Below are 27695 nucleotides of genomic sequence, written 5' to 3'. Positions count from 1 at the left end.
GTGATAAGAATTGTAAAGATTCTAAGCTCAGCCTTGTTGTGAAACCCCCATCACTAATTTCCTTGCTACCAACTCTTCCTTCTCTATTTTCCTTGTTTCCAACTTATTTATTGCAAATATATTTGTTGTTATTTGTGTAACTCATGATTCCCTTTTCTCCTCCTCTTTCCCTCTTCACCCATCTCTTCATTCATTCTCTTTTTGTCTGCTTTCTCTTAATTTTTTACATCAGCTATTTCTCCTGTTCTTCCTTATGTGGTCCGTGAGTTTCTTTTTTATTGGTTAAGTGGTCCTTGTTTTGAAAAAGTTTGAGAAACACTGCTCTAACTGGACGGGCAAGACTGACAAGTGGGCCTAATCTTACATGTCAAAAATATAGGCTACCTCTGGTTACACGGTAAATATTTGCGCCTGGTAGCCTAAGTACACGTAAAAATATTACATCTGTACAGATAAAAAACTACATCTGCATTTATCAAGACGTTCATGGGCTGCATCTTAAACACGTTCATGACTTGTGTGTTTTTACACCTGTAGGCATTTTGTTATTAGGTGGTTTGAACACTGCCGTCTCGCTATCCGGAGAAATATTCTTTGGTCACCGCTATTTACCGATTTCTGGCTCCCATTGACTTCCATTCAACACATGTAAACAATATGTCAATTATGTGGTTAAACTAACGCCGCTGACTTATGCCAGCAACCATTTCACTTTGATAATAAACTACATGTTGGTACAGCATAGAGAGCAGGAATAACAGAATTTGGCTTAAGCAGCGAGGACAAATGTTTTGCACTTTTATGCAAAGTGTCAGCCCCTAAGACTGTACTCTTTTCCTAAATTTGTGGTCGTTTAATGTCGAATGTCATTACATTCCAAGTAATTACATTCCAAAACTTACCTTAATGATACTCCACAATTGATAAAGGAACGAAGTTTAAAAAGAAAAACACAATATATCAGATGGATTACATGAATAATTGACAAGGAAGTACAAGATTATTCGACGGTCGCTTCTTTTCTAATAAATATAAAGCGGGCTAGCCTACATTACATAGTATTTCAGGCCACTAGACGGGCCTTTTTTGAATGTAAAAGCAAGCAGTGAAATGGCGTCATCTGATGGCCGTGCAGCGCAATAGCGCCATGAAATATTTAATTTAAAGCAACACCACGTTTTTCAACCTTCATTATTATATTTCCAAGATCCTTATGGTACATCGACTTACAATAGGTTGAATAACACATATGCCAAAACCTGATGGGGTCTGTATTCCTTTTACTGGCACTACAGAACTTCAGGGTGCGTGTAGTAACCTGAGCACAAAAAGAACTTCAAAATTCTAAAAAACTAGCCTAATGACTGCAGGCTGATAGTCATGTTTGTTTATTTATTTTTCTGGTGAAAGTGTCTTGCCTCAGGCTATAATGCATTTTTCAACTTTGTCAAGCCAATAGACAAACACACAGTGTATTACAGCAAGGGACTTCACCACCTTGGGACCACCCTGCCACCACTTGGGCTCACAGCTCCTGTCCAGCGAGAAAGAGGGAGAGAAAAGGGGGATTAATCCCTACTGCGTGGCTTACAGTACAGATACACTGGTGCTATCAGAAAAGGACGTATCTTAAATAGGGTGGCCGACAGTCCCTTCCCGCAGAGGTGGGCACCCCGGGTCAAGAAATGTGTTCAGGCGCAACTGAGAATTTGGTTCAGATAATGGAGTTTAATGTTTTAGCAATTGTAAAAAACTGTATTGGCACCTCAGCTGAAAGGAGGGTTACACTTTACTTGAAGGTATACTAGCTACATAAGAGTGACATGACACTGTCATGAATGTGTCATAAACATTATAAACAAGTCATAAACGTTTGACATAACGATTCTGTCACTAACTTCTGTCAAGTGTCATTCGGTTTTGTCATGACAAGTTAGGGTTAGTGTTAGGGTTATAAGTCATGTCATGTCACTCTTATGTAGAAACCTAAAGTAAGTGTTACCGAAAGGAGAGAGTTATTCCAACTACTCTAGTGTGTGTACAGATGAGGTTGAAGTGTGAGTCATATGCAAAATTCAGATAAAGCACACAGCCTGGTCCTTATTTCAAACTGTCTTTTGTTAACCATAGGAGAAGATCATTCAGGTGACTCCAGGTCACCTTGTGTGATAAGGGATGGAGTATGAGAATCATTTACAAAGAATGTTTGCATAAAACAACTGACATTAACCTTCTTCACAGATCCACAATGCATGGTAGTAAGATTTTACCTGTATCATATAACGTTCGTCAATGTTTGTTTAAAACTTGTCGTTGGTTTTTTTTTCCATTGGTATGATGGTAATGTACAAATATGATTATTTTAATTAGTACTACATTCCACACAAAGTAGTTTTGTTATGGCTAAATGTAAAAAAAAAAAAAAAACTTTGATGTGTAACATGAGTAAGTTTTACTGAACACAACTAAGTTGATATACACTACCACAGTTAAGACATTTATCTGGAGGTGCCTCTGCTCTCTCGACCATACAGCGCTGTCTGTCCTCCCTTCGTACACAGCTCCCCAGTCGTGGTGTGAGGCATCCGGCCAATGCATAACCAGCTCGGGAAGTGCCAGAAGGCTAATGCATTCCAGCACTGGTTGTCCACTAAGAATTGCCTGTGTCTGTCCCTAGTGCTCTGGACACGGTGACCGTTCAGCCAGGCCTGGAGTTCGTGCATGTGTACAGTAGCAGGCCCAGTGGCACGGCTGCTGATGTGGCTGCGAGCAGACCCAGCAGCCTGAAGTTCTGCGGTTTGTGCGTCAGCTTGGTTATCATGCGTGTGCCACCTGGCGAGTGTACTAATGTTGTGGGCATGCACACATCTGCAGACTGCAATACAAGTGGTACCTCTGCAAAAATGTTACCACACCTCCAGTTTGAGGCAAGTCTGGACACGTCGACCTGTTTGCGACACCGGACACCACTCATTGTGAGATGTGGCTCTCGATTCACAACAACCAACCACTGGGGACAGATGCATTTGCATACTTGCACTCATGACCACAAACCCCTCCTTTATGCTTTTCCCCCATCTGCACACATCCTGGCTATGTTTGACTGAGTGTGCATGGATGACCACTTGGTCATGGTTGTCCTTTAAAAAAGAGCTTTTGTAACTTTTTTCTTGAGATGGCTCTATTACAGTTTTTCCCAATTGCTTAAACACAACATATTTTTCAAAACCTTCAACCCTTTTCTCAAAACTAAATACAAACCCCAAATCTCACACAAAACCTCTGACAACCTCTGCAAAACTGAACAATAGCCTCGAAACAGTTATACCTGTGCTCAAAACCAAACACTGTCTTAAGATCATCTCACAAAGCAGTCAACATGAAAACACTACTGAGCATTCATTAGACACTACATCAAAAAATTGGAAACACAGTGTTCAGGGCAGCTCATATAGCTCCAGGAGAAATGTTAATTCAGTAAATGCATTTTGCATCTAAAAAAACAAAACAATTAAAAAATATTTCATAACTCAGTGGATTCAACCTGCAAATCCAAAGTATTGAGAATGGGGGTTTGTGTTAACAGTTTTGAGAAAATGATGGAAGGTTTAAAAAAAATGTGTTATAGCAATTGTGAAAAACTATACCAGAAAAGACAGGCATTTCATTACTGTTAATGAGATGTACATTGCAACCCACAGCCTATTATGTACTCTGAATGCCTCCCTGATTGTTTCTGTCCATTGTTGATGAACCTGCACTGTTCAGCAACCTGTTTACATTCTGAACTAGCTTATACAGTATTGGTTGTATCACATCATTTGTGATCATTTTTGAGTAGTTGTGTTTAATGTGTGGCATCTGTGCTTTCTTTGTGTTTACCTTTTGCCACTTGTGGCTACCTCATCAAAAGTGCATCGCAGTGCAAAATGTGTTTTATTGCATGATAATGTGTTTAGAGTTTTGCAAAAAGAGTCTATGAGATCTGCAATTTGTGCTTTATGAAAACTGTTGTTTTTGCCAAAAGGTTGATCGATTCAAGAAATGTGTTCAGGCAACTGAGAATTTGGTTCAGAGAATGGAGTTTAGTGTTTTAGCAATTGTGAAAAACTGTACTATATAGAAGCACTATAACTATGAAATTAAAAAAATAATTGACTGTCTGCGTGCCTCATCATTAGAACACTGGTATGCGAGAAATGCACAGCCACATTTCAACTTAGGTCAGTACAATTTTTACAATTTGTCAAGCACTATTATAATTTAAGCATAATCATTCTATTGTGGCTCTGAGAGGGAAGTTAACTTTAGGTGTTTTATCCTAATGTTCTTTGCAAATGAGTCCCATACCCTACCATATATGTGACCTGTAGATATACATATATTATCTGAGTCCTGTCCATTGTGAGCTTTGCATAAGGGAACACAAATAAGGATAAGGGAGGATACCGGTCTGTATAAATGTAGGAGAAGATCACAGCCATATTCACTTCACCGCATCCTAGCTGAAGAGATCAAGGATCGAGAGCACTTACACGAGGACTCACAACAACCACATCCAGCAGCTATCAGGAACCATGGTGAGCCTCCCTTCCTGTCGCCTTCTCTCTCTCTCTCTGTTTGCTCTTTTATTCTCTTGTTCTTTCTGTCTCTCCTTAGGGCCCAGTTCCCCGAAAGCATCTTAAGCCTAAGAGCGTCGTAAAGTCCCTCTTATGAACGTCTTAAGATTTGCCGACTGTTTCCCGAAACCATCGTAACTCAAGAGCTCTATGAGTGCTCCAGAGTTCTCGTTACCGGCTAAGAGCATCTTACAGTTTTTTCTGATTGCTTAAGCACATTTTTTCTAACTATGGCTTTTTTTTGCAAAACTCTACACACAAATAGGAAAACCTTTCACCCAATCAGCAAAACATCGTAGTTCTCTTGCAAAAGCCAAAACACCTTGCTTAACTCTTCACACCTTCGTAAAAATTGTGTTTTCGTATCAAACAGTAAACACAAGCCATCACAATAATAAGCACACAATGTGCCAACTACACACTGATGGTCTGAATAAAAAACACATCTGGCTTTTGCTTTCTCTGTGCACAAGGTAGACTATATCGGGTCGTCTCTCTCAAAATTCCGTCTACATCACATGCAATGTCCTAGTCCAAGGCACCGGGGAAAATATATTCTGGAATGACGTATCCAGGCCTGACATGACAATATCCCCACATGTAGACTGTTTTTTTTGGCTGTAAAAGGGCTATTTCTTTCTCTTCTTACACTTACACCTCTTCCCCCTCCTCATCCTCCTCTTGCTCCTCCTTGTCCTTGTCATCCTCTCCCTCTCACTTCTTCACCTCTGCATCCTCTTCCTCCTCTTACTTCTTCACCTCCATGTCCTATTCTTCGGCCTCCTCTAATTCTTACTCTTCTCACTCTTCCTGCTACCTCCATTGTACCCATTGTACATTACCTGTGGCTTATCTATAGTGCTTAGGCTAATTGCAAAGTGAACTAATTATCTAAAACAGTTTTCACATGAGAAAGTGTGCTAGAGAGTTGGCAAAATAGTGTAAATAGTGTAAATAATGTGTATAGATTTGCTAGGAGTGTGTTGATCATTTGGAAATTGAGTGTAAAGCAGTGAGTTACAGTTCCACAAAAAGAGTGCTGTGCAGTGGATTGTGCCTCCAGTTGTGCAAAGTGTGTGTTACAAAATTGCAAACTGAGTGCAAAGCAGTGTTTGTGCTTTTAGTTTTACGAACTCAGTGAGTGGTTTTGCCATAAGAATTAATAGTTTTAGAAATTGTGCTATAAGAATCACAGTTGTGTTAAAGGGCCCTATCATGACATTCTAAAGTGCATCGTCACTCGTCAAAAGTCTATTCAAATTTAGTAGGATGTCCAGTTCACATTGGGAAGGGTTTCGCTATCAAAAGTGGAGCGCATGGCGTAACAAGGTGTTCCTAGGTCTTTTAATCAGTCATATGGGTGTGTTTGATGCGTAACATCATTTTAAACCAATAAGAATGACATCTGTCATTCTCTTTAAAGGCGCAACGCGCGATATGTCAAATAAATGCATCGGTATTTTGGCATTCAAAGGCGCATTTGAAGGAGGCTGCTTGCGAGACCGTATAGAATAGTCATTCTTAAACCATGCTTTACTAAAACCAAGCATAGCCTTCACGCATTTGCACTCGTCTATTTGAACTCATTGGCAAAGTAAAACTAACTTCACCAAGTAGTCAGTCAACGACAAGACAGTTATATGCAGTTACTTTCACTGACTGACAATGGGTTACCACCGAAAACATAGGCTGGAAAAAGCAACACTTACCCTAATATTGCTCAAATGACTGAATAAAACAACATTTATCCTGCAGAGGAGTTGCTTTTATCTCGTGACAGTGCGTCTTCAGCTGTGCTCCACACGTGTCTCTCGCCTCTCCCCTAATCACTTTTAACAGTCATTACCAATTTGCAAATGATGGTGAATAACTACTCATTATGAGATGTACAGTATTTCGTAATATCTTTGTTCTAATTATGTTTCCCATTGTAATCGTGCAATTTGTAATGCTTTGCATGGACGTGCGCTGGTGTGCATTCATGAATGATAGAATGGTGCGTGCACCTGCCAATATGACTGGTGACATGCGCTCTTAAAATAGCATATGAACAACTCGCCATTGACTTCTGACCAGGTTTAGGTGGTGTATGATAGCGATTTTTAGACAACGTGCTAGGCCCCTCCCTAGGTTGTTAATTGCCACACCCCTGGGCGCAATGCTTAAAAAATAAACGTGCAAAATACCGAATTCAACTTTGCGCGGGTGAATAACGAGTATTACGCCATGCACTGGTGACCCAAAATACAGCCCTAAGAGTGTGTCCATGAGAGGACCAGGCGGGGTGATACATGCTACGTCACCGATTTTGATGAAACTTGGACAGTTTGAAGGGTCCACCTAAAAACTCAAAAAGCCAAAATAGTACAAAATTTGAAACAACCCAGGGGGAGTTAGCCCCCCGTCCTTGTTTTAGGCCAAAAAAACTCAAAAAAGGCCCAAAATTGCATAAAATGTTGACATCCCTCCTGCTGTCAGATTTAAACACAACAAAGTAACAATTCATGCCCTCAAAGGTGCATCCAAGGTTAGTTTAAAACTGGAGTTACAAGGCGTAAGGTGTGACTGGTGTCAGTCCAGGACTGCACGTATCCACTATGTCACATGCCTTTTGGTGAATACCCAAAAAATAGCAATATTCAGACCTGAATATCTCCGATGAGCAACCTCCTTTTTTCAAAATTCTTTCTTCACATGAAAGGGCCATTTGTGGACTTCATAAATCAAAAGAAAAATGCTCGGCCTTTTTATTATTTTTGTCGCTGTAACCGCCTAAATAGTGTGATCCAGCCAGTGATTTCAAATACATATCTATTTTAAATGATTGGTTGAAACATAATGTTTAGGTCATTTATGGTGGACAAACGGAGATATATTATCATTAATATGTCTACTGATCAAAGCTAGATTTAATGTCCTGAGTGCAATATTCTTGTCGCTGTAACCGCCTAAATAGTGTGATCCAGCCAGTGATTTCAAATACATATCTATTTCAATGATTGGTTGAAACATAATGTTTAGGTCATTTATGGTGGACAAACGGAGATATATTATCATTAATCATGTCTACTGATCAAAGCTAGATTTAATGTCCTGAGTGCAATATTCCTTAAGGTAGCCCAAAATGACATCATTGGGTGACATACACCAGTATACCTGTAGGTCCAATATTTGCAAATGTGATATCTCCAACATATCTCAGGGCTAGAAACAGTCACTTGGATTCAAATAATAACTTGTAACATTTTGGTAGCCAAAGGTCAAAGGTCAAGGTCACTGTGACCTTATGTATATCCCTTTGTGGTGTATAAATCTCAAAAAGTCTTTGATGCAGACACCAACAAATACCAACAAATATTTAGATACCAACATACCAAGCAATATCATAAATTCTCCAGTCATTCCTCTTCATTACTGTGGACACTTATGATCTGATCAACAACATACACAGACGACACGCAAGCCCAACAACTACCTCTCCAGAAACATAGCAGCAGCCTCAGTCAATTCAGGTTACAACATGACCCCAAATAGCATGTGAGTGCCATAGCCATTGGCTTGCCTTTTCAGCAGCCTCCGATATTTGTTACAGCTCCTTTCAGTGATCTAACAGAAGTTTTGTAGCTGATTATATTTGGGTGGTGAAAGGTCAATATTACTGTCACCTTACAAAAAAAAAAACTATTTCACTATTCACTAAAAATATTTTTACAACTTGAACATGATATCCTGAAACACAGAGTATTGTTATTATTGTTATTATCACATGATAAAAACATTGTTAATTTTCATGTGATAAATGGTTTTAACATGGGAAAATGTTAATCTAGCTTGGCATTACTCCATTAGCACTGTTCCATTAGCCCAACACAGCAGACAACAGTCATATGCAGGAGTTAAAGTTGGAGGAACGCAGTTCCGCCACCTCGGATAATTCAATAATAAATATATTCTTTCATACCAACGATACAGCGCGATGATATTGTTAATGGGGAGTTAATTTTCTCATGTACAGAGGTGACCAAGAAGCTATCAATTCTTGTCCAAAAAGTATTGCTACACCACGATACTCAATATGTTGTCCAACGGTGAGTCATTTTTCCCCATTGCACCGACACTGGATTTTAGGGTTCCCCCACCTGCCAAATCCCACTTTAACCACTGGTCACTGGCATGCAATGGAAACAGATTCACAAGTAATGTACATTATCATGTTTTCAATGTTTCAGACACGTTTCCTTGTGGGACCCTAACATGAAGCTAGGTGGGCATACCATGTCAGACTCAGAGTCTCTGCTTTAAAACAACTTGTACTAATAAGCAGGGTTTACAGACATGTTTTCACGATGGATGGACATCGAGGTACAGTAGGCTGCAAAACAAGTAAAGCCCAGGAGAGTACTGACTGACTTGCTATATATACGAACAATCATTACCCAAAGTAACCATCATGTCCTTGTTCACAGGGGCAGCCGTGGCCTACTGGTTAGTGCTTCAACCTTGTAACCGAAGGATTACCGGTTCGAACCCCGACCAGTAGGCACGGCTGAAGTGCCCTTGAGCAAGGCACCTAACCCCTCACTGCTCCCCGAGCGCCGCTGTAGCAGTCAGGATTAGTGTGTGCTTCACCTGACTGTGTGTTCACTGTGTGCTGTGTGTGTTTCACTAATTCGCAGATTGGGATAAATGCAGAGACCAAATTTCCCTCACGGGATCAAAAGAGTATATATACTTATATACTTGTTTGTAAAAATCTCCATTTTGGATTTCCACAGATCCAAGTAAACCAGCATTCTCTTTAGAAGGTTTTAAAAAAATATCTGTGTGGGCTAAAACACTGTTTATGTGTGGACGAAAGACCCAAACATAAAATATCTGGGTATGTGTGTACAGGGCCTAAGTTGTGCTAAATTTGAAATAACTCCCTCAAGGTGTTTCCAGGATATTGTGTTCAAGGTGTAAAAATACAGTAGGCCCATGTTGTTTTTTTGAGAGGTCACAGTAACATTGACCACTCAAATCGAATCAGTTCATCTCTGAGTGTAAGTGACTGTGTGTGCCGAATTGAAAAAAAAAAAAAACTTCCTATAGGCATTCCTCACAAAAATTTGAGGTCACAATGACCTTGAACTATGACCTTTGACCATCAAATTCAAATTATTTTGTTATCTGTGAGTGAAAGACCCTTTCCAAAGCTAGCTACACTCTCTCCCTAGCCACTTGCACTCCTAACCAAGTGTTAAAGGAACACGCCAACATTTTGGGAAATGATCTTACTGTCTCTGCCAGAGTTAGATAAGATGATACATACCCTTCTCATCTCTGTGCGTGCAGTACCTCAGTCTGAAGCACCCACTGTTAGCATAGCTTAGCATAGTTCATTAAGGTGAGCAGTTCCAACTAGTCTATAGCACCCAAAAGTGATAAAAGAACTCCCAACATTTTCCCATTTACATGGGGAACTCGATTTAGCTGTAAGGGTGATTCCCTCCTGAGTGCACACCGTAACTGAGGGGAGTGGGTAGGGATTGGTTTCAGAAAGGGCCAGTGTGAATGTTTGTATCACATTTGAAATGATGTCAGGGATTTTTAGAGGTTTATTCACCACAATGGGATGTATATAAGGTCACAGTGACCTTTGACCTTTGTCTATCAAAATCTTACAAGTTATTATTTGAGTCCAAGTGACTGTTTCTAGCCCTGAGATATGTTGGAGATATCACATTTGCAAAAATTAGACCTACGGGTATACCGGTGTATGTCACCCGATGATGTCATTTTGAGCTACCTTAAGGAATATATTACACTCAAGACATTAAATGTAGCTTGGATTTGATCAGCAGACATGATTGATGATAATATATCTCCATTTGTCCACCATAAATGACCTAAACATTATGTTTCAACCAATCATTGAAATAGATATGTATTTGAAATCACTGGCTGGATCACACTATTTAGGCGGTTACCACGAAAGAAATAATAAAAAGGCAGAGCATTTGTCTTTTGATTTATGAAGTCCACAGATGGCCCTTTCATGTGCAGAAAGAATTTTGAAAAAAGGAGGTTGCTCATCGGAGATATTCAGGTCTGAATATTGCTATTTTTTGGGTATTCGCCAAAAAGCATGTGACATAGTGGACATGTGCAGTCCTGGACTGAGATCCGTCACACCTTACGCCTTGTAACTCCAGTTTTAAACTAACCTTGGATGGACCTTTGATGCCATGGATTGTTACTTTGCTGTGTTTAAATCTGACAGCAGGAGGGATGTCAACATTTTATGCAATTTTGGGCCTAACTCCCCCTTGGTTGTTTCAAATTTTGTACTATTTTGGCTTTTTGAGTTTTTAGGTGGCCCCTTTAAACTGGCCAAGTTTCATCAAAATCGGTGACGTAGCATGTATCACCCCCGCTTGGTCCTTTCATGGACACACTCTTAAGCATTCAGAAAAAACTGTAATTCACATCAATACGTAAATAGAAACACTTTGACATCTGCATGTAAGCATCCCAAGTAGGCCAGGTTATATACCACACATAGACATAAATAATTGTAATTATTTGATATTAGATTGTTGCACCATGCAATAATTTTTCGCGGTGTCACTTAAGAACACGTTTGAAGATAAGAAAGAAGTCGAGTAAGAAAGTGAGGAAATGTTAAGGCTTAGATTTTGATGCAGTACAGACTAAACCACATGTTCCTTTCTCTGCTTTTACCTCATAGGCCTAATAAATTATAGCCTTCACTTAGCAAAGATAATGGCAAACTGTTCTGGCAACGTCTCGTTTCATAACTGGATTGCATTTTTGTCTGCTTTTCATCACATTATTATGACCATTAGGCTATACTATTTTGCACGCTAAAATCTGATTCATCAGGTAAACACAATAAAGAATGGGAACATAAGTTGGATTATGTATTCTAAATTGTAATTCCTCTGTATGTCCTGTTGGTGACCTCAGTGAGAAGTACTATTAAGACGCTCTTAGCCGACAACGAGAACTCTGGAGCACTCGTAGATCTGAGTCTTTTCACAACATTCTTAAGCTACGATGGTTTCGAGAAACAGTCGGCAAATGTTAAGACGTTCATAAGAGGGACTTTACGACGCTCTTAGGCTTAAGATGCTTTCAGGAAACTGGGCCCAGGGCCTGTATTCACAATGAATCTTAAGGCTAAAAGTAACTCCTAACTGGCAGATTTAGGAGAAATTCCTAAAAATAATGGGTGTGTCAGTCTTGACTTAGGACTCCTATTAAGAGTAATTTACAAAGTGATTCTAAGCTAAAAGAGAAATGCACCAAAGTGACTGAGAAAAAATGAGAGAAACTAAATCAATCAGTGAATTTGCAAAACAGAATTAAATACCATTTGTTTCAATTTACAGTATATTCAAATAACTGTTTCTGACAGAGTACCCATTTATTTCCATGTATTCCTTTATTCTGCATGAATAGGAAATAAGGAGTTGGTGCTTAACAGTGAATGCTCATCGGCTTTGCAGGGTTCAATTTTGGCTGGGTGGAATTCTTACAGGAGGATACCGCTATGCGTCCTTGCTTTCCCCCACCTCAATTTGCTCCTCGCATATTTGAAGAGACAGCTATCACGCCCCTCACTTTTGATAAGGGAAAAGAATAGCCTATACACTAAATAAAATCATCTGACTAATAGCATCACATCCCTGCTAACCATGTAAAGAGATGACACAATCTGGCATTCACTCTGATATTAACAGTTGGATATCTATAGTGTTTGATCATTCTGCGTACTGTAACATCCATCAGAAACAAGACTGCTTGCTTCTTTAGACCGTCTCTGGTTAACTACGACGTTAGACATGATGTTTATCAACCAACTCAACTGCTAGGCTACTGCTAATCATTCTAAAACATTTATTTCAGACATCTTTAAGGGACAAGACACAAATCTATTGCTTTAGTTACCTTGGAAATTCAGAGTTCTCACGGGAGCACAATTTGAATTTGCTCAGCGAGTCACTCTGGCAATTAGCCTATGTCCCTTGTATCGTGGGGCACCAATCACATCGGTGTATCTGATATAGGCGGGCCAGAGGAGAGCTGAACAGATGACGACAGTGCTGCAACGTCGGAAAGTCTGGAATCAGTCAATAAACATTGGTCATAGTGTTATCCAATTGCGTGCAGTGAGATTTTCAAATGCATGCTTGGTGCCGCCCCTGGAGTTGGGCCATTACATTAGTCATGGCCAGACCCTTAATCTTTCTAGATTTCCAGGGTCTGGATTTCCAGGCTATACTTTAGTTACGTTTGGGCATGTATCCCTCATAGATAAGGTATCCCTTCTAAATGTGTTCAAGGGGATCCTAAACATGAATTTAGCTGTCTAAATTGTGGCTGTCACAGCTACGATGTGAAGTGTTGAATAGAATGAACCCAGCGGGAAAAAAAGCATTAGCCCACAGCATTTTTTCAAAAAGCAAATAACATGGTATAAGTTATGGTAGTTTGCTATTTTAACTCTAAATTTTCTTTTCAATTGTATGAATACTTTGTTAAATGTTTGTTAAAAGGTATATGTTAATACTAATAACAAACTAAAACAGTAAGGACAAATTAAGTTTGAAATTATTGTAATTTTATCTTAATATTGTTTTCCTTTTTCTGTTTTCTGGTTAGTTATACAGTAAAACAATAAAAAGTGTCCCATCACATTTTGTAAGATTACAGTATACAGTATTACAGTATTACTGTAATCAATAAATGTTACCTGCAAACATATAGTGGAGTGTGCATGTAGACTTGATAGTTTCATTGGCTATTTACACCAGAGAATTTAAGTAGGCCTATACCGTAACCATTTGATCATGTGTGTTCGGATCATACGCACATAATGACAGGTGTTAACTCTTGCTCATTCATAGATTCATAAAATATCAACATCCCATGTGACTTTGAGAGTGTTCAAACAGTGTGAAGTAATAAAAGTAGAATTGTTTTGTGAGTTTCGAAGTGGAGACCTCCCACATAGCTAGAGGCATTCTGCTGGTGTTTTGCTCATCCCACCATTTTGAAAAAATAATCTACTTCTTATTACATTTTTAATAACAATCAATGTTATTATCTTAATATTCAGGCACATATTTACAATATATGGTGGTTCGACAGTGGGCCGAAATGGTGGTCCGATATTTGGAAATCACCCTTCCCCCCACCCACCCCACTTTGAAAATATCTCCTGTATCCCTACCACCACCTCATTAGTAATTATTTTATCTGTGCAGGTGTGTCCAGGTGTATTGAGCAGACTGCTCCTGCTCTCTCTCCTCTCCCCTGGGATAAGAGGTTTGGACCAAGTGGATGTCAACGCACTCGGAAAAATCATCAGTCATATTGAAAATAAGTAAGAAATGGCATTTTTTCATAAAAACTGCAACATAGGAAAAATAATTCACTGTCACTATTTGTAAATGTCTGTTCTCCCACAGTTACAAACCTACTCCGGGTGCGGAAAAGGAAGTCTTTCAGTATGCTGCTGCCGTCAGAGTCCCCCGAAAAGTCTGTGACACTAACACAGAGCCAATCGCAGACCTGTCAGAAAGTGAAGCAGTGAAACAAAAGCTTGACAATCAAGACAATCAGGAAGACCGAGTGTTTGTGAGTGGCAACGTGGTTGCTGCTCGGCCTGAAGGTGACGGGAAGAATGCTAAGCATTCCGAGCGCCTTCTGCTGAACGTGAAATATCAAAACCTGGGACAAACCCCCATGGAACACCTGATCGGGACCAACAATGATGACTGTGTGGTGTTCTACACCTACAACTCCCCCTGCATGGACTACTGTCTAGATTCAAAGAAAGATGAGGATGCGCTTAAAAAAAATCAGGCAGCCACCAATAGGGGCAAGGAAGTTCAACCTGCTGTGCTCAAATGTTTAATAGGTCCTCTTCAAAATTTGTTGACGAAACATACTGGTCCAGTGGCTTTTGTATTCAATAAAGTCTATAAGAAAGATGAAGACAAAAAAGAAGCACGTCTGGAAGCCATGGTGCCCCTGGCGAAGGTGGTGAATTTGTACCGCTGCCAAAAAGGTTTAGATATGAGTTGTGTTTATTGTGGAAACACAGTGGAAAACCTGAAAGACAATGATTGTTAGTTCTAACAGAGGGAGAGGGCATCATGCAATCAGAAGGTCAGCTCAGCACTGCTCATTTTGTTGTCGCTGTTTACATTTACTTAGTTTCAGTCGCTTTCTTGTCATTGTCTCTGAACAGTACTCATAAGTACATAGATTTAAATGATATGTATATGGTTGTTTTGCAGCCTGTGGAGCACATAGACCTACCTACTGTACATGTATCTAACTTGTCTATGCAGAATCATGAATTTGTCCTGCTTCACATTCCTTGCTACTACACGTGTGAAAGCAAAAAATTATACAACACACATCATCTATGTACTTATGTTACTGTATAACAAAGAGGATAGGTTGTGATTTACAACTGTTTTACTATGTGCCAAATGCAGTGATGGGAAGTAACGAAGTACAAATACTTTGTTACTGTAGCCTACTCAAGTAGATTTTTCACATATTTTTACTTACTATTTATTTTTGAGGTGACTTTTTACTTTTACTCCTTACATTGTAACACGAATATCGGTACTTTTACTCCTTACATTTTACAAAACTGGCTTTTTACTTTACTTTAAAATAATTTCAGTGGAGTTACCGTTATTATTTTTCGTGTCATCAATAACGAAGTTGAAGTTGGCCGCACATTCAGAATGCAGTGTAGTTAAGTTTCGATCCCACCAGTTAAACTTCAGTGTCCCACCGGCGGGACGGTTACCCCACTCCCCCACCTCCCCCCAACATTCTAAATCAATTATATGCACCATATAGCATAGTAATGTTTTACACCATTTCAAAGCTTTGACTCTTGGGAATCCAAAAATGACATGTACAAACAATCTGTATAGTGCTTTACATTCTCAGATTAATCTTATTATGTGTCAATTAAATTTGATCCAAAATGCCCCTTCTTTGTAATTATTCCATATTTTGTGTAGTCAGTCTATATCAGAACACTTTACATACAATCTAAATAGTCCACAAGAAACCTCAAAGTGTTACCTTTCATTTGAGACCAGGATTATGCTTCTACACAAAGGGGTTTGTGTGCAGTAAGCATTTGATTGTCAGTATGCATTTTGGATAACAAAAAGTCTTAAGGGGAGTTTCCATAGGCATTTTACAAAATGCATGAGCATACCTTGGCAAATAATGGTCTAAAGCAGGGGTCTCCAACCTTTTTGGGAATGAGGGCTACCTGAAGACCCGAAATCATATGGAGGGCTACCCATTTGAAACAAACATACCCTCACCCCTTTTTTGCGAGGGTAGTCCTCCTAAATAATAGGCCTATGTGATTTTTACTTTTAAATTATCAATATTGTGTAGGCCTATAAATCTTTATATATTAAGCAACTGTATTTTCAACTTTAATATCAATAGCCTATGCAACACTACCAACATTTTTGTTCAGTTTGTTCATTTCAAAGTTTGCATGGGGAATCTAATCCAATTTTCTTTTAACAAAAAAACTATATTTTTGTGCAATTAATAATTTGGGTTACAATTTGTACCCAATTTATACCCACCCACCATTATGTATTCAGGGGTTGTTTAAGTCCGGATTTCAGTGGACAATTCGGTTTTAATATTTCAATAGTAATCGCCCATACCACCCTAACATATGAAAACTCCGTTTTAAAGTTATTGCACACCTGAAATCTCTCCATGATCTGACAAAAAAGGTCATGCTCAGTCCTGCTCAGTCATGCATGCCACAACATTTTCAGCGCTATTATACGGCAGTAGCCTACGGAGGAGAAAAGGCCTGTGAGCTAAAGCAATTGTTTTTCAGTCCTTGAACAATCATGCAAGAACCGTATTTGACGAACATGGAATGGCCACAGAACTTTTGCAAAGATATGTTTCCATTGGCTACACCAGACGAGCAAGTTTTTTCCCCCTTTACTGTCTATGCATGCGAGCAGCGTGTATGCGCTCCGCTTCCGTTGTTGTTTAAAGATTGAATGGGAAACGGATTTGGAGCCAAAGGCTAAAATGTAACGCAGCTACAATTTGTAAGGTATCACCAATATTAATTTAATGTTACAGATGTATGGCTACATACATTCTTAAAATGGTTCTGGTCTAGACTTAAATATCTATTGAAAACGTCATAATGGAGCGTGTTTTTAGAGCGTGATCTGCAGGCGACCTGTTGGCTATTTTTAGAATGTGCGCTGGGGGCGCATCATAGCCATCCCGCGGGCTACCTGGTGCCCGTGGGCACCGTGTTGGAGACCACTGGTCTAAAGCACTAAAGCTTCGCTGCTTGGCCCCCAATAAAAGTGGTTTTCCATAATGAAATTGGCCATACATGGTGTCAAATGAAACCTCAGAGACTATCGGGATGTGGTGTAATATTTCACGGCAAATGATGTGTGGGCAATAGATATCAAATCTAGTGCATAAATTGTAAAATATTAAATATAGCTCATGTAATTTAAATCTAAAAAATGTCCATTATCCACTCCGAAATTGGCCATGCGTGGTGTCAAATGAAAGCTCAGAGACTTGTAGTATCGGGATGTTGTGTAATATCTCAGGGCAAATTATGTGTGGGCAATAGGTATCAAATCTAGTGCGAAAATTGTAAAATATGAAATATAGCTCATGTAATTTAAATCTAAGAAAAATGTCAATTTTCCACAACGAAATTTGGCATGTAGGCTGTCATATGAACACTGAGAGGCGAGAGATTGCATTTTTGTCCGCTTTTGATCACATTATTATGACCATTAAATGTATGCTATTTTGCACGTTAAAATCTGATTCATCACAAGTTAACACAGTAAAGAATGGGAACGTAAGTTGGTTAAAGTACTATAAGTTGTAATTCCCCTGTAGCCTATGTCCTGTTGGTGACTTCAGTGAGAAGTCACTCACAAGAACTCAGGAGCACTCGTAGATCTACGAGTGTTTTCACAACGCTCTTAAGCTACGGTGGCTATGGTTTCGGGAAACAGTCGGCAAATCTTAAAGAACAATTCCGGCGCAAAATGAACCTAGGGGTTAATAACATGTGTAGGCCTACCGAGTTCGACCGTTCACTGGGATTTGTTTTCATCAGGGCCGTAGTCACCATAGACATTGAGGGGGACGTGTCCCCCCCAATATTCAAATATGACCAAAATGTCCCCCCCCAATATTCGGACATAGAAAAATAAAGAAAGAATAAAGCTCTATACTAGGCCTACAGGAAACCAACACATATCTGAAATGTAATCAAACGTAAATAACTCACAAATGAGTGACCTATGGTTCCAGAGTAGCCTACACCCTGAGTGGTTTGTCCTGGTGATTTTCCGTTTTTCGTTAGTGGCGTGCGCTATCAAAATCTTCCATTTACTGCACCCTACTGCGGTGAGGTAGGGCTGTCAACAATATCGCAAAAGCTACCGGTACAATTTTCACAAAACTTCTTGGAAAGGTGTAGCACAGGCTAAAGAAATCCCATACATGTTTGGAGCCGATCAGACTGAAAGGGAACATTTTCCATATTGTAGCCTATTCTCGCAATACGAGGCTGAACTTGGCACCAGATTCATTTCCGCGGGGGAAGACCACTTTCAGATCGCGGGGGAGTTAAGTTTCCGTTCCACCATAAATAATGCAATTTTCTACCTCGTCCACAAGGGGCCAGTGTTGACCGCAAATCCGCGATAACACAGGCATGTGCCTGTTGCAGATGAACAGGCATTGTTCACAGACGTTCAAATGTTGAACGTCTGTGAACAGGCATTGTTCACAGACGTTCAAATGTTGCCTTTTGTGTTCTATTAAATAATTTGGTAATTTAGAGGGGGGGGGGGGGGGGGGGGTTATGTAGAGGGTGGCAGATTATGTAGTTTTTTCTTTATTTTCTGTGCTGGATCTTTTGATACATGTTGTGTTATGTTTTTTTCTATTAAACAATTTAGTCCATTTTACACTGGGGGGGGGGGGGGGGGGGGGGGGGTATGTAGTTGGTAGCAGATTTTGAAGTTTTTCTGCAGTAAATGTATTCCCTACGGCCTACATGTCATTTTGCATCGGACTTTTCAACACATTCTGAAACTACACTCTCTCCTCTTTCCAATGACACCCCACTTGTGAAATTCTATGGTTGAAAATGCCCTTTTTTGCCCCTCTGAAAATATAATATGTATTTGTGAAATTGCAGAATCTCAGCACTTGAACAGGGACAGATAGCCCATGAAGGATTTTGCAAGGGATATTTCACCACATTCTATATCTACACTTCCTCCCCTTTCCAATGACACCCCACTTGTGAATTTCTATGGTTGAAAATGCCCTTTTTTGCCCCTCTGAAAATATAATATGTATTTGTGAAATTGCAGAATTTCAACACTTGAACAGGGACAGATAGCCCATGAAGGATTTTGCAAGGGATATTTCACCACATTCTATATCTACACTTCCTCCCCTTTCCAATGACACCCCACTTGTGAAATTCTATGGTTGGAAATGCCCTTTTTTGCCCCTCTGAAAATATAATATGTATTTGTGAAATTGCAGAATCTCAGCTCTTGAACAGGGACAGATAGCCCATGAAGGATTTTGCAAGGGATATTTCACCACATTCTGAAACTACACTCTCTCCTCTTTCCAATGACATCCCACTTGTGAAATTCTATGGTTGAAAATGCCATTTTTTGCCCCTCTGAAAATATAATATGTATTTGTGAAATTGCAGAATCTCAGCACTAGAACAGCGACTGATGTCCCATGAAGGATTTTGCAAGGGATATTTCACCACATTCTGAAACTACACTTCCTCCCCTTTCCAATGACACCGCACTTGTGAAATTCTATGGTAGAAAATGCCCTTTTTTGCCCCTCTGAAAATACAGTATATATTTGTGAAATTGCAGAATTTCAACACTAGAACAGGGACAGATAGCCCATGAAGGATTTTGCAAGGGATGTTTCACCACATTCTGAAACTACACCTCGTCCCCTTTCCAATGACACCCCACTTGTGAAATTCTATGGTAGAAAATGCCCTTTTTTGCCCCTCTGAAAATATAATAAGTATTTGTGAAATTGCAGAATTTCAACACTTGAACAGGGACAGATAGCCCATGAAGGATTTTGCAAGGGATATTTCACCACATTCTATATCTACACTTCCTCCCCTTTCCAATGACACCCCACTTGTGAAAATCTATGGTTGAAAATGCCCTTTTTTGCCCCTCTGAAAATATAATATGTATTTGTGAAATTGCAGAATCTCAGCACTTGAACAGGGACAGATAGCCCATGAAGGATTTTGCAAGGGATATTTCACCACATTCTGAAACTACACTTCCTCCCCTTTCCAATGACACCGCACTTGTGAAATTCTATGGTAGAAAATGCCCTTTTTTGCCCCTCTGAAAATATAATAAGTATTTGTGAAATTGCAGAATTTCAACACTTGAACAGGGACAGATAGCCCATGAAGGATTTTGCAAGGGATATTTCACCACATTCTATATCTACACTTCCTCCCCTTTCCAATGACACCCCACTTGTGAAATTCTATGGTAGAAAATGCCCTTTTTTGCCCCTCTGAAAATACAGTATATATTTGTGAAATTGCAGAATTTCAACACTAGAACAGGAACAGATAGCCCATGAAGGATTTTGCAAGGGATGTTTCACCACATTCTGAAACTACACCTCCTCCCCTTTCCAATGACACCCCACATGTGAAATTCTATGGTAGAAAATGCCCTTTTTTGCCCCTCTGAAAATACAGTATATATTTGTGAAATTGCAGAATTTCAACACTAGAACAGGGACAGATAGCCCATGAAGGATTTTGCAAGGGATGTTTCACCACATTCTGAAACTACACCTCGTCCCCTTTCCAATGACACCCCACTTGTGAAATTCTATGGTAGAAAATGCCCTTTTTTGCCCCTCTGAAAATATAATAAGTATTTGTGAAATTGCAGAATTTCAACACTTGAACAGGGACAGATAGCCCATGAAGGATTTTGCAAGGGATGTTTCACCACATTCTGAAACTACACCTCGTCCCCTTTCCAATGACACCCCACTTGTGAAATTCTATGGTAGAAAATGCCCTTTTTTGCCCCTCTGAAAATATAATAAGTATTTGTGAAATTGCAGAATTTCAACACTTGAACAGGGACAGATAGCCCATGAAGGATTTTGCAAGGGATATTTCACCACATTCTATATCTACACTTCCTCCCCTTTCCAATGACACCCCACTTGTGAAAATCTATGGTTGAAAATGCCCTTTTTTGCCCCTCTGAAAATATAATATGTATTTGTGAAATTGCAGAATCTCAGCACTTGAACAGGGACAGATAGCCCATGAAGGATTTTGCAAGGGATATTTCACCACATTCTGAAACTACACTTCCTCCCCTTTCCAATGACACCGCACTTGTGAAATTCTATGGTAGAAAATGCCCTTTTTTGCCCCTCTGAAAATATAATAAGTATTTGTGAAATTGCAGAATTTCAACACTTGAACAGGGACAGATAGCCCATGAAGGATTTTGCAAGGGATATTTCACCACATTCTATATCTACACTTCCTCCCCTTTCCAATGACACCGCACTTGTGAAATTCTATGGTAGAAAATGCCCTTTTTTGCCCCTCTGAAAATACAGTATATATTTGTGAAATTGCAGAATTTCAACACTAGAACAGGGACAGATAGCCCATGAAGGATTTTGCAAGGGATGTTTCACCACATTCTGAAACTACACCTCGTCCCCTTTCCAATGACACCCCACTTGTGAAATTCTATGGTAGAAAATGCCCTTTTTTGCCCCTCTGAAAATATAATAAGTATTTGTGAAATTGCAGAATTTCAACACTTGAACAGGGACAGATAGCCCATGAAGGATTTTGCAAGGGATATTTCACCACATTCTATATCTACACTTCCTCCCCTTTCCAATGACACCCCACTTGTGAAATTCTATGGTTGAAAATGCCCTTTTTTGCCCCTCTGAAAATATAATATGTATTTGTGAAATTGCAGAATCTCAGCACTTGAACAGGGACAGATAGCCCATGAAGGATTTTGCAAGGGATATTTCACCACATTCTGAAACTACACTCTCTCCTCTTTCCAATGACACCCCACTTGTGAAATTCTATGGTAGAAAATGCCCTTTTTTGCCCCTCTGAAAATATAATAAGTATTTGTGAAATTGCAGAATTTCAACACTTGAACAGGGACAGATAGCCCATGAAGGATTTTGCAAGGGATATTTCACCACATTCTATATCTACACTTCCTCCCCTTTCCAATGACACCGCACTTGTGAAATTCTATGGTAGAAAATGCCCTTTTTTGCCCCTCTGAAAATACAGTATATATTTGTGAAATTGCAGAATTTCAACACTAGAACAGGGACAGATAGCCCATGAAGGATTTTGCAAGGGATGTTTCACCACATTCTGAAACTACACCTCGTCCCCTTTCCAATGACACCCCACTTGTGAAATTCTATGGTAGAAAATGCCCTTTTTTGCCCCTCTGAAAATATAATAAGTATTTGTGAAATTGCAGAATTTCAACACTTGAACAGGGACAGATAGCCCATGAAGGATTTTGCAAGGGATATTTCACCACATTCTATATCTACACTTCCTCCCCTTTCCAATGACACCCCACTTGTGAAATTCTATGGTTGAAAATGCCCTTTTTTGCCCCTCTGAAAATATAATATGTATTTGTGAAATTGCAGAATCTCAGCACTTGAACAGGGACAGATAGCCCATGAAGGATTTTGCAAGGGATGTTTCACCACATTCTGAAACTACACCTCGTCCCCTTTCCAATGACACCCCACTTGTGAAATTCTATGGTAGAAAATGCCCTTTTTTGCCCCTCTGAAAATACAGTATATATTTGTGAAATTGCAGAATTTCAACACTAGAACAGGGACAGATAGCCCATGAAGGATTTTGCAAGGGATGTTTCACCACATTCTGAAACTACACCTCGTCCCCTTTCCAATGACACCCCACTTGTGAAATTCTATGGTAGAAAATGCCCTTTTTTGCCCCTCTGAAAATATAATAAGTATTTGTGAAATTGCAGAATTTCAACACTTGAACAGGGACAGATAGCCCATGAAGGATTTTGCAAGGGATGTTTCACCACATTCTGAAACTACACCTCGTCCCCTTTCCAATGACACCCCACTTGTGAAATTCTATGGTAGAAAATGCCCTTTTTTGCCCCTCTGAAAATATAATAAGTATTTGTGAAATTGCAGAATTTCAACACTTGAACAGGGACAGATAGCCCATGAAGGATTTTGCAAGGGATATTTCACCACATTCTATATCTACACTTCCTCCCCTTTCCAATGACACCCCACTTGTGAAAATCTATGGTTGAAAATGCCCTTTTTTGCCCCTCTGAAAATATAATATGTATTTGTGAAATTGCAGAATCTCAGCACTTGAACAGGGACAGATAGCCCATGAAGGATTTTGCAAGGGATATTTCACCACATTCTGAAACTACACTTCCTCCCCTTTCCAATGACACCGCACTTGTGAAATTCTATGGTAGAAAATGCCCTTTTTTGCCCCTCTGAAAATATAATAAGTATTTGTGAAATTGCAGAATTTCAACACTTGAACAGGGACAGATAGCCCATGAAGGATTTTGCAAGGGATATTTCACCACATTCTATATCTACACTTCCTCCCCTTTCCAATGACACCGCACTTGTGAAATTCTATGGTAGAAAATGCCCTTTTTTGCCCCTCTGAAAATACAGTATATATTTGTGAAATTGCAGAATTTCAACACTAGAACAGGGACAGATAGCCCATGAAGGATTTTGCAAGGGATGTTTCACCACATTCTGAAACTACACCTCGTCCCCTTTCCAATGACACCCCACTTGTGAAATTCTATGGTAGAAAATGCCCTTTTTTGCCCCTCTGAAAATATAATAAGTATTTGTGAAATTGCAGAATTTCAACACTTGAACAGGGACAGATAGCCCATGAAGGATTTTGCAAGGGATATTTCACCACATTCTATATCTACACTTCCTCCCCTTTCCAATGACACCCCACTTGTGAAATTCTATGGTTGAAAATGCCCTTTTTTGCCCCTCTGAAAATATAATATGTATTTGTGAAATTGCAGAATCTCAGCACTTGAACAGGGACAGATAGCCCATGAAGGATTTTGCAAGGGATATTTCACCACATTCTGAAACTACACTCTCTCCTCTTTCCAATGACACCCCACTTGTGAAATTCTATGGTAGAAAATGCCCTTTTTTGCCCCTCTGAAAATATAATAAGTATTTGTGAAATTGCAGAATTTCAACACTTGAACAGGGACAGATAGCCCATGAAGGATTTTGCAAGGGATATTTCACCACATTCTATATCTACACTTCCTCCCCTTTCCAATGACACCGCACTTGTGAAATTCTATGGTAGAAAATGCCCTTTTTTGCCCCTCTGAAAATACAGTATATATTTGTGAAATTGCAGAATTTCAACACTAGAACAGGGACAGATAGCCCATGAAGGATTTTGCAAGGGATGTTTCACCACATTCTGAAACTACACCTCGTCCCCTTTCCAATGACACCCCACTTGTGAAATTCTATGGTAGAAAATGCCCTTTTTTGCCCCTCTGAAAATATAATAAGTATTTGTGAAATTGCAGAATTTCAACACTTGAACAGGGACAGATAGCCCATGAAGGATTTTGCAAGGGATATTTCACCACATTCTATATCTACACTTCCTCCCCTTTCCAATGACACCCCACTTGTGAAATTCTATGGTTGAAAATGCCCTTTTTTGCCCCTCTGAAAATATAATATGTATTTGTGAAATTGCAGAATCTCAGCACTTGAACAGGGACAGATAGCCCATGAAGGATTTTGCAAGGGATATTTCACCACATTCTGAAACTACACTCTCTCCTCTTTCCAATGACACCCCACTTGTGAAATTCTATGGTAGAAAATGCCCTTTTTTGCCCCTCTGAAAATATAATAAGTATTTGTGAAATTGCAGAATTTCAACACTTGAACAGGGACAGATAGCCCATGAAGGATTTTGCAAGGGATATTTCACCACATTCCATATCTACACTTCCTTCCCATTCCAATGACACCGCACTTGTGAAATTCTATGGTAGAAAATGCCCTTTTTTGCCCCTCTGAAAATACAGTATATATTTGTGAAATTGCAGAATTTCAACACTAGAACAGGGACAGATAGCCCATGAAGGATTTTGCAAGGGATGTTTCACCACATTCTGAAACTACACCTCGTCCCCTTTCCAATGACACCCCACTTGTGAAATTCTATGGTAGAAAATGCCCTTTTTTGCCCCTCTGAAAATATAATAAGTATTTGTGAAATTGCAGAATTTCAACACTTGAACAGGGACAGATAGCCCATGAAGGATTTTGCAAGGGATATTTCACCACATTCTATATCTACACTTCCTCCCCTTTCCAATGACACCCCACTTGTGAAATTCTATGGTTGAAAATGCCCTTTTTTGCCCCTCTGAAAATATAATATGTATTTGTGAAATTGCAGAATCTCAGCACTTGAACAGGGACAGATAGCCCATGAAGGATTTTGCAAGGGATATTTCACCACATTCTGAAACTACACTCTCTCCTCTTTCCAATGACACCCCACTTGTGAAATTCTATGGTTGAAAATGCCCTTTTTTGCCCCTCTGAAAATATAATATGTATTTGTGAAATTGCAGAATCTCAGCACTAGAACAGCGACTGATGTCCCATGAAGGATTTTGCAAGGGATATTTCACCACATTCTGAAACTACACTTCCTCCCCTTTCCAATGACACCGCACTTGTGAAATTCTATGGTAGAAAATGCCCTTTTTTGCCCCTCTGAAAATACAGTATATATTTGTGAAATTGCAGAATTTCAACACTAGAACAGGGACAGATAGCCCATGAAGGATTTTGCAAGGGATGTTTCACCACATTCTGAAACTACACCTCGTCCCCTTTCCAATGACACCCCACTTGTGAAATTCTATGGTAGAAAATGCCCTTTTTTGCCCCTCTGAAAATATAATATGTATTTGTGAAATTGCAGAATCTCAGCACTTGAACAGGGACAGATAGCCCATGAAGGATTTTGCAAGGGATATTCCACCACATTCTATATCTACACTTCCTCCACTTTCCAATGACACCCCACTTGTGAAATTCTATGGTAGAAAATGCCCTTTTTTGCCCCTCTGAAAATACAGTATATATTTGTGAAATTGCAGAATTTCAACACTAGAACAGGGACAGATAGCCCATGAAGGATTTTGCAAGGGATGTTTCACCACATTCTGAAACTACACCTCGTCCCCTTTCCAATGACACCCCACTTGTGAAATTCTATGGTAGAAAATGCCCGTTTTTGCCCCTCTGAAAATATAATAAGTATTTGTGAAATTGCAGAATTTCAACACTAGAACAGGGACAGATAGCCCATGAAGGATTTTGCAAGGGATATTTCACCACATTCTATATCTACACTTCCTCCCCTTTCCAATGACACCCCACTTGTGAAATTCTATGGTAGAAAATGCCCTTTTTTGCCCCTCTGAAAATACAGTATATATTTGTGAAATTGCAGAATTTCAACACTAGAACAGGGACAGATAGCCCATGAAGGATTTTGCAAGGGATGTTTCACCACATTCTGAAACTACACCTCGTCCCCTTTCCAATGACACCCCACTTGTGAAATTCTATGGTAGAAAATGCCCGTTTTTGCCCCTCTGAAAATATAATAAGTATTTGTGAAATTGCAGAATTTCAACACTTGAACAGGGACAGATAGCCCATGAAGGATTTTGCAAGGGATATTTCACCACATTCTATATCTACACTTCCTCCCCTTTCCAATGACACCCCACTTGTGAAATTCTATGGTGGAAAATTGGATATTTAGCCCCTCTAAAAACAGTATATATTTTGTGAAATTGCAGAATTTCAGCACTAGAACAGCGACTGATGTCCCATGAAGGATTTTGCAAGGGATGTTTCACCACATTCTGAAACTACACTTCCTCCCCTTTCCAATGACACCGCACTTGTGAAATTCTATGTTAGAAAATGCCCTTTTTTGCCCCTCTGAAAATACAGTATATATTTGTGAAATTGCAGAATTTCAACACTAGAACAGGGACAGATAGCCCATGAAGGATTTTGCAAGGGATGTTTCACCACATTCTGAAACTACACCTCCTCCCCTTTCCAATGACACCCCACTTGTGAAATTCTATGGTAGAAAATGCCCTTTTTTGCCCCTCTGAAAATACAGTATATATTTGTGAAATTGCAGAATTTCAACACTAGAACAGGGACAGATAGCCCATGAAGGATTTTGCAAGGGATGTTTCACCACATTCTGAAACTACACCTCGTCCCCTTTCCAATGACACCCCACTTGTGAAATTCTATGGTAGAAAATGCCCTTTTTTGCCCCTCTGAAAATATAATATGTATTTGTGAAATTGCAGAATCTCAGCACTTGAACAGGGACAGATAGCCCATGAAGGATTTTGCAAGGGATATTCCACCACATTCTATATCTACACTTCCTCCACTTTCCAATGACACCCCACTTGTGAAATTCTATGGTAGAAAATGCCCTTTTTTGCCCCTCTGAAAATACAGTATATATTTGTGAAATTGCAGAATTTCAACACTAGAACAGGGACAGATAGCCCATGAAGGATTTTGCAAGGGATGTTTCACCATATTCTGAAACTACACCTCCTCCCCTTTCCAATGACACCCCACTTGTGAAATTCTATGGTGAAAAATGCCCTTTTTTGCCCCTCTGAAAATACAGTATATATTGGTGAAATTGCAGAATTTCAGTACTTGAACAGGGACAGATAGCCCATGAAGGATTTTGCAAGGGATGTTTCACCACATTCTGAAACT

The 27695-nt window shown here is 39.5% G+C and overlaps 1 long non-coding RNA gene across 1 annotated transcript; it reads right to left on the bottom strand.

Moving 5' to 3' along the window:
- Positions 1–1392: 1392 nt before the first annotated feature.
- LOC143121951 (uncharacterized) lies at positions 1393–18393 on the bottom strand. Its single transcript, XR_012986561.1, has 3 exons — positions 17983–18393; positions 12573–12744; positions 1393–1534 (listed from the first exon to the last, which is right to left on the bottom strand). It is a non-coding gene; the product is annotated as an uncharacterized LOC143121951 (long non-coding RNA).
- Between the last annotated feature and the right edge of the window lie 9302 nt (positions 18394–27695).

The sequence above is a fragment of the Alosa pseudoharengus genome, unplaced genomic scaffold (genome assembly GCF_046254945.1).
Source record: "Alosa pseudoharengus isolate Yale_2024_CS ecotype anadromous, Long Island Sound unplaced genomic scaffold, YU_APseudo_1.1 YU_APseudo_1.1_scf_13, whole genome shotgun sequence".
NCBI classification, from domain to species: domain Eukaryota; kingdom Metazoa; phylum Chordata; class Actinopteri; order Clupeiformes; family Clupeidae; genus Alosa; species Alosa pseudoharengus.
The sequence above is the reverse complement of the archived record's forward strand: the minus strand, read 5'-3'. Positions and strand labels throughout refer to the sequence as shown.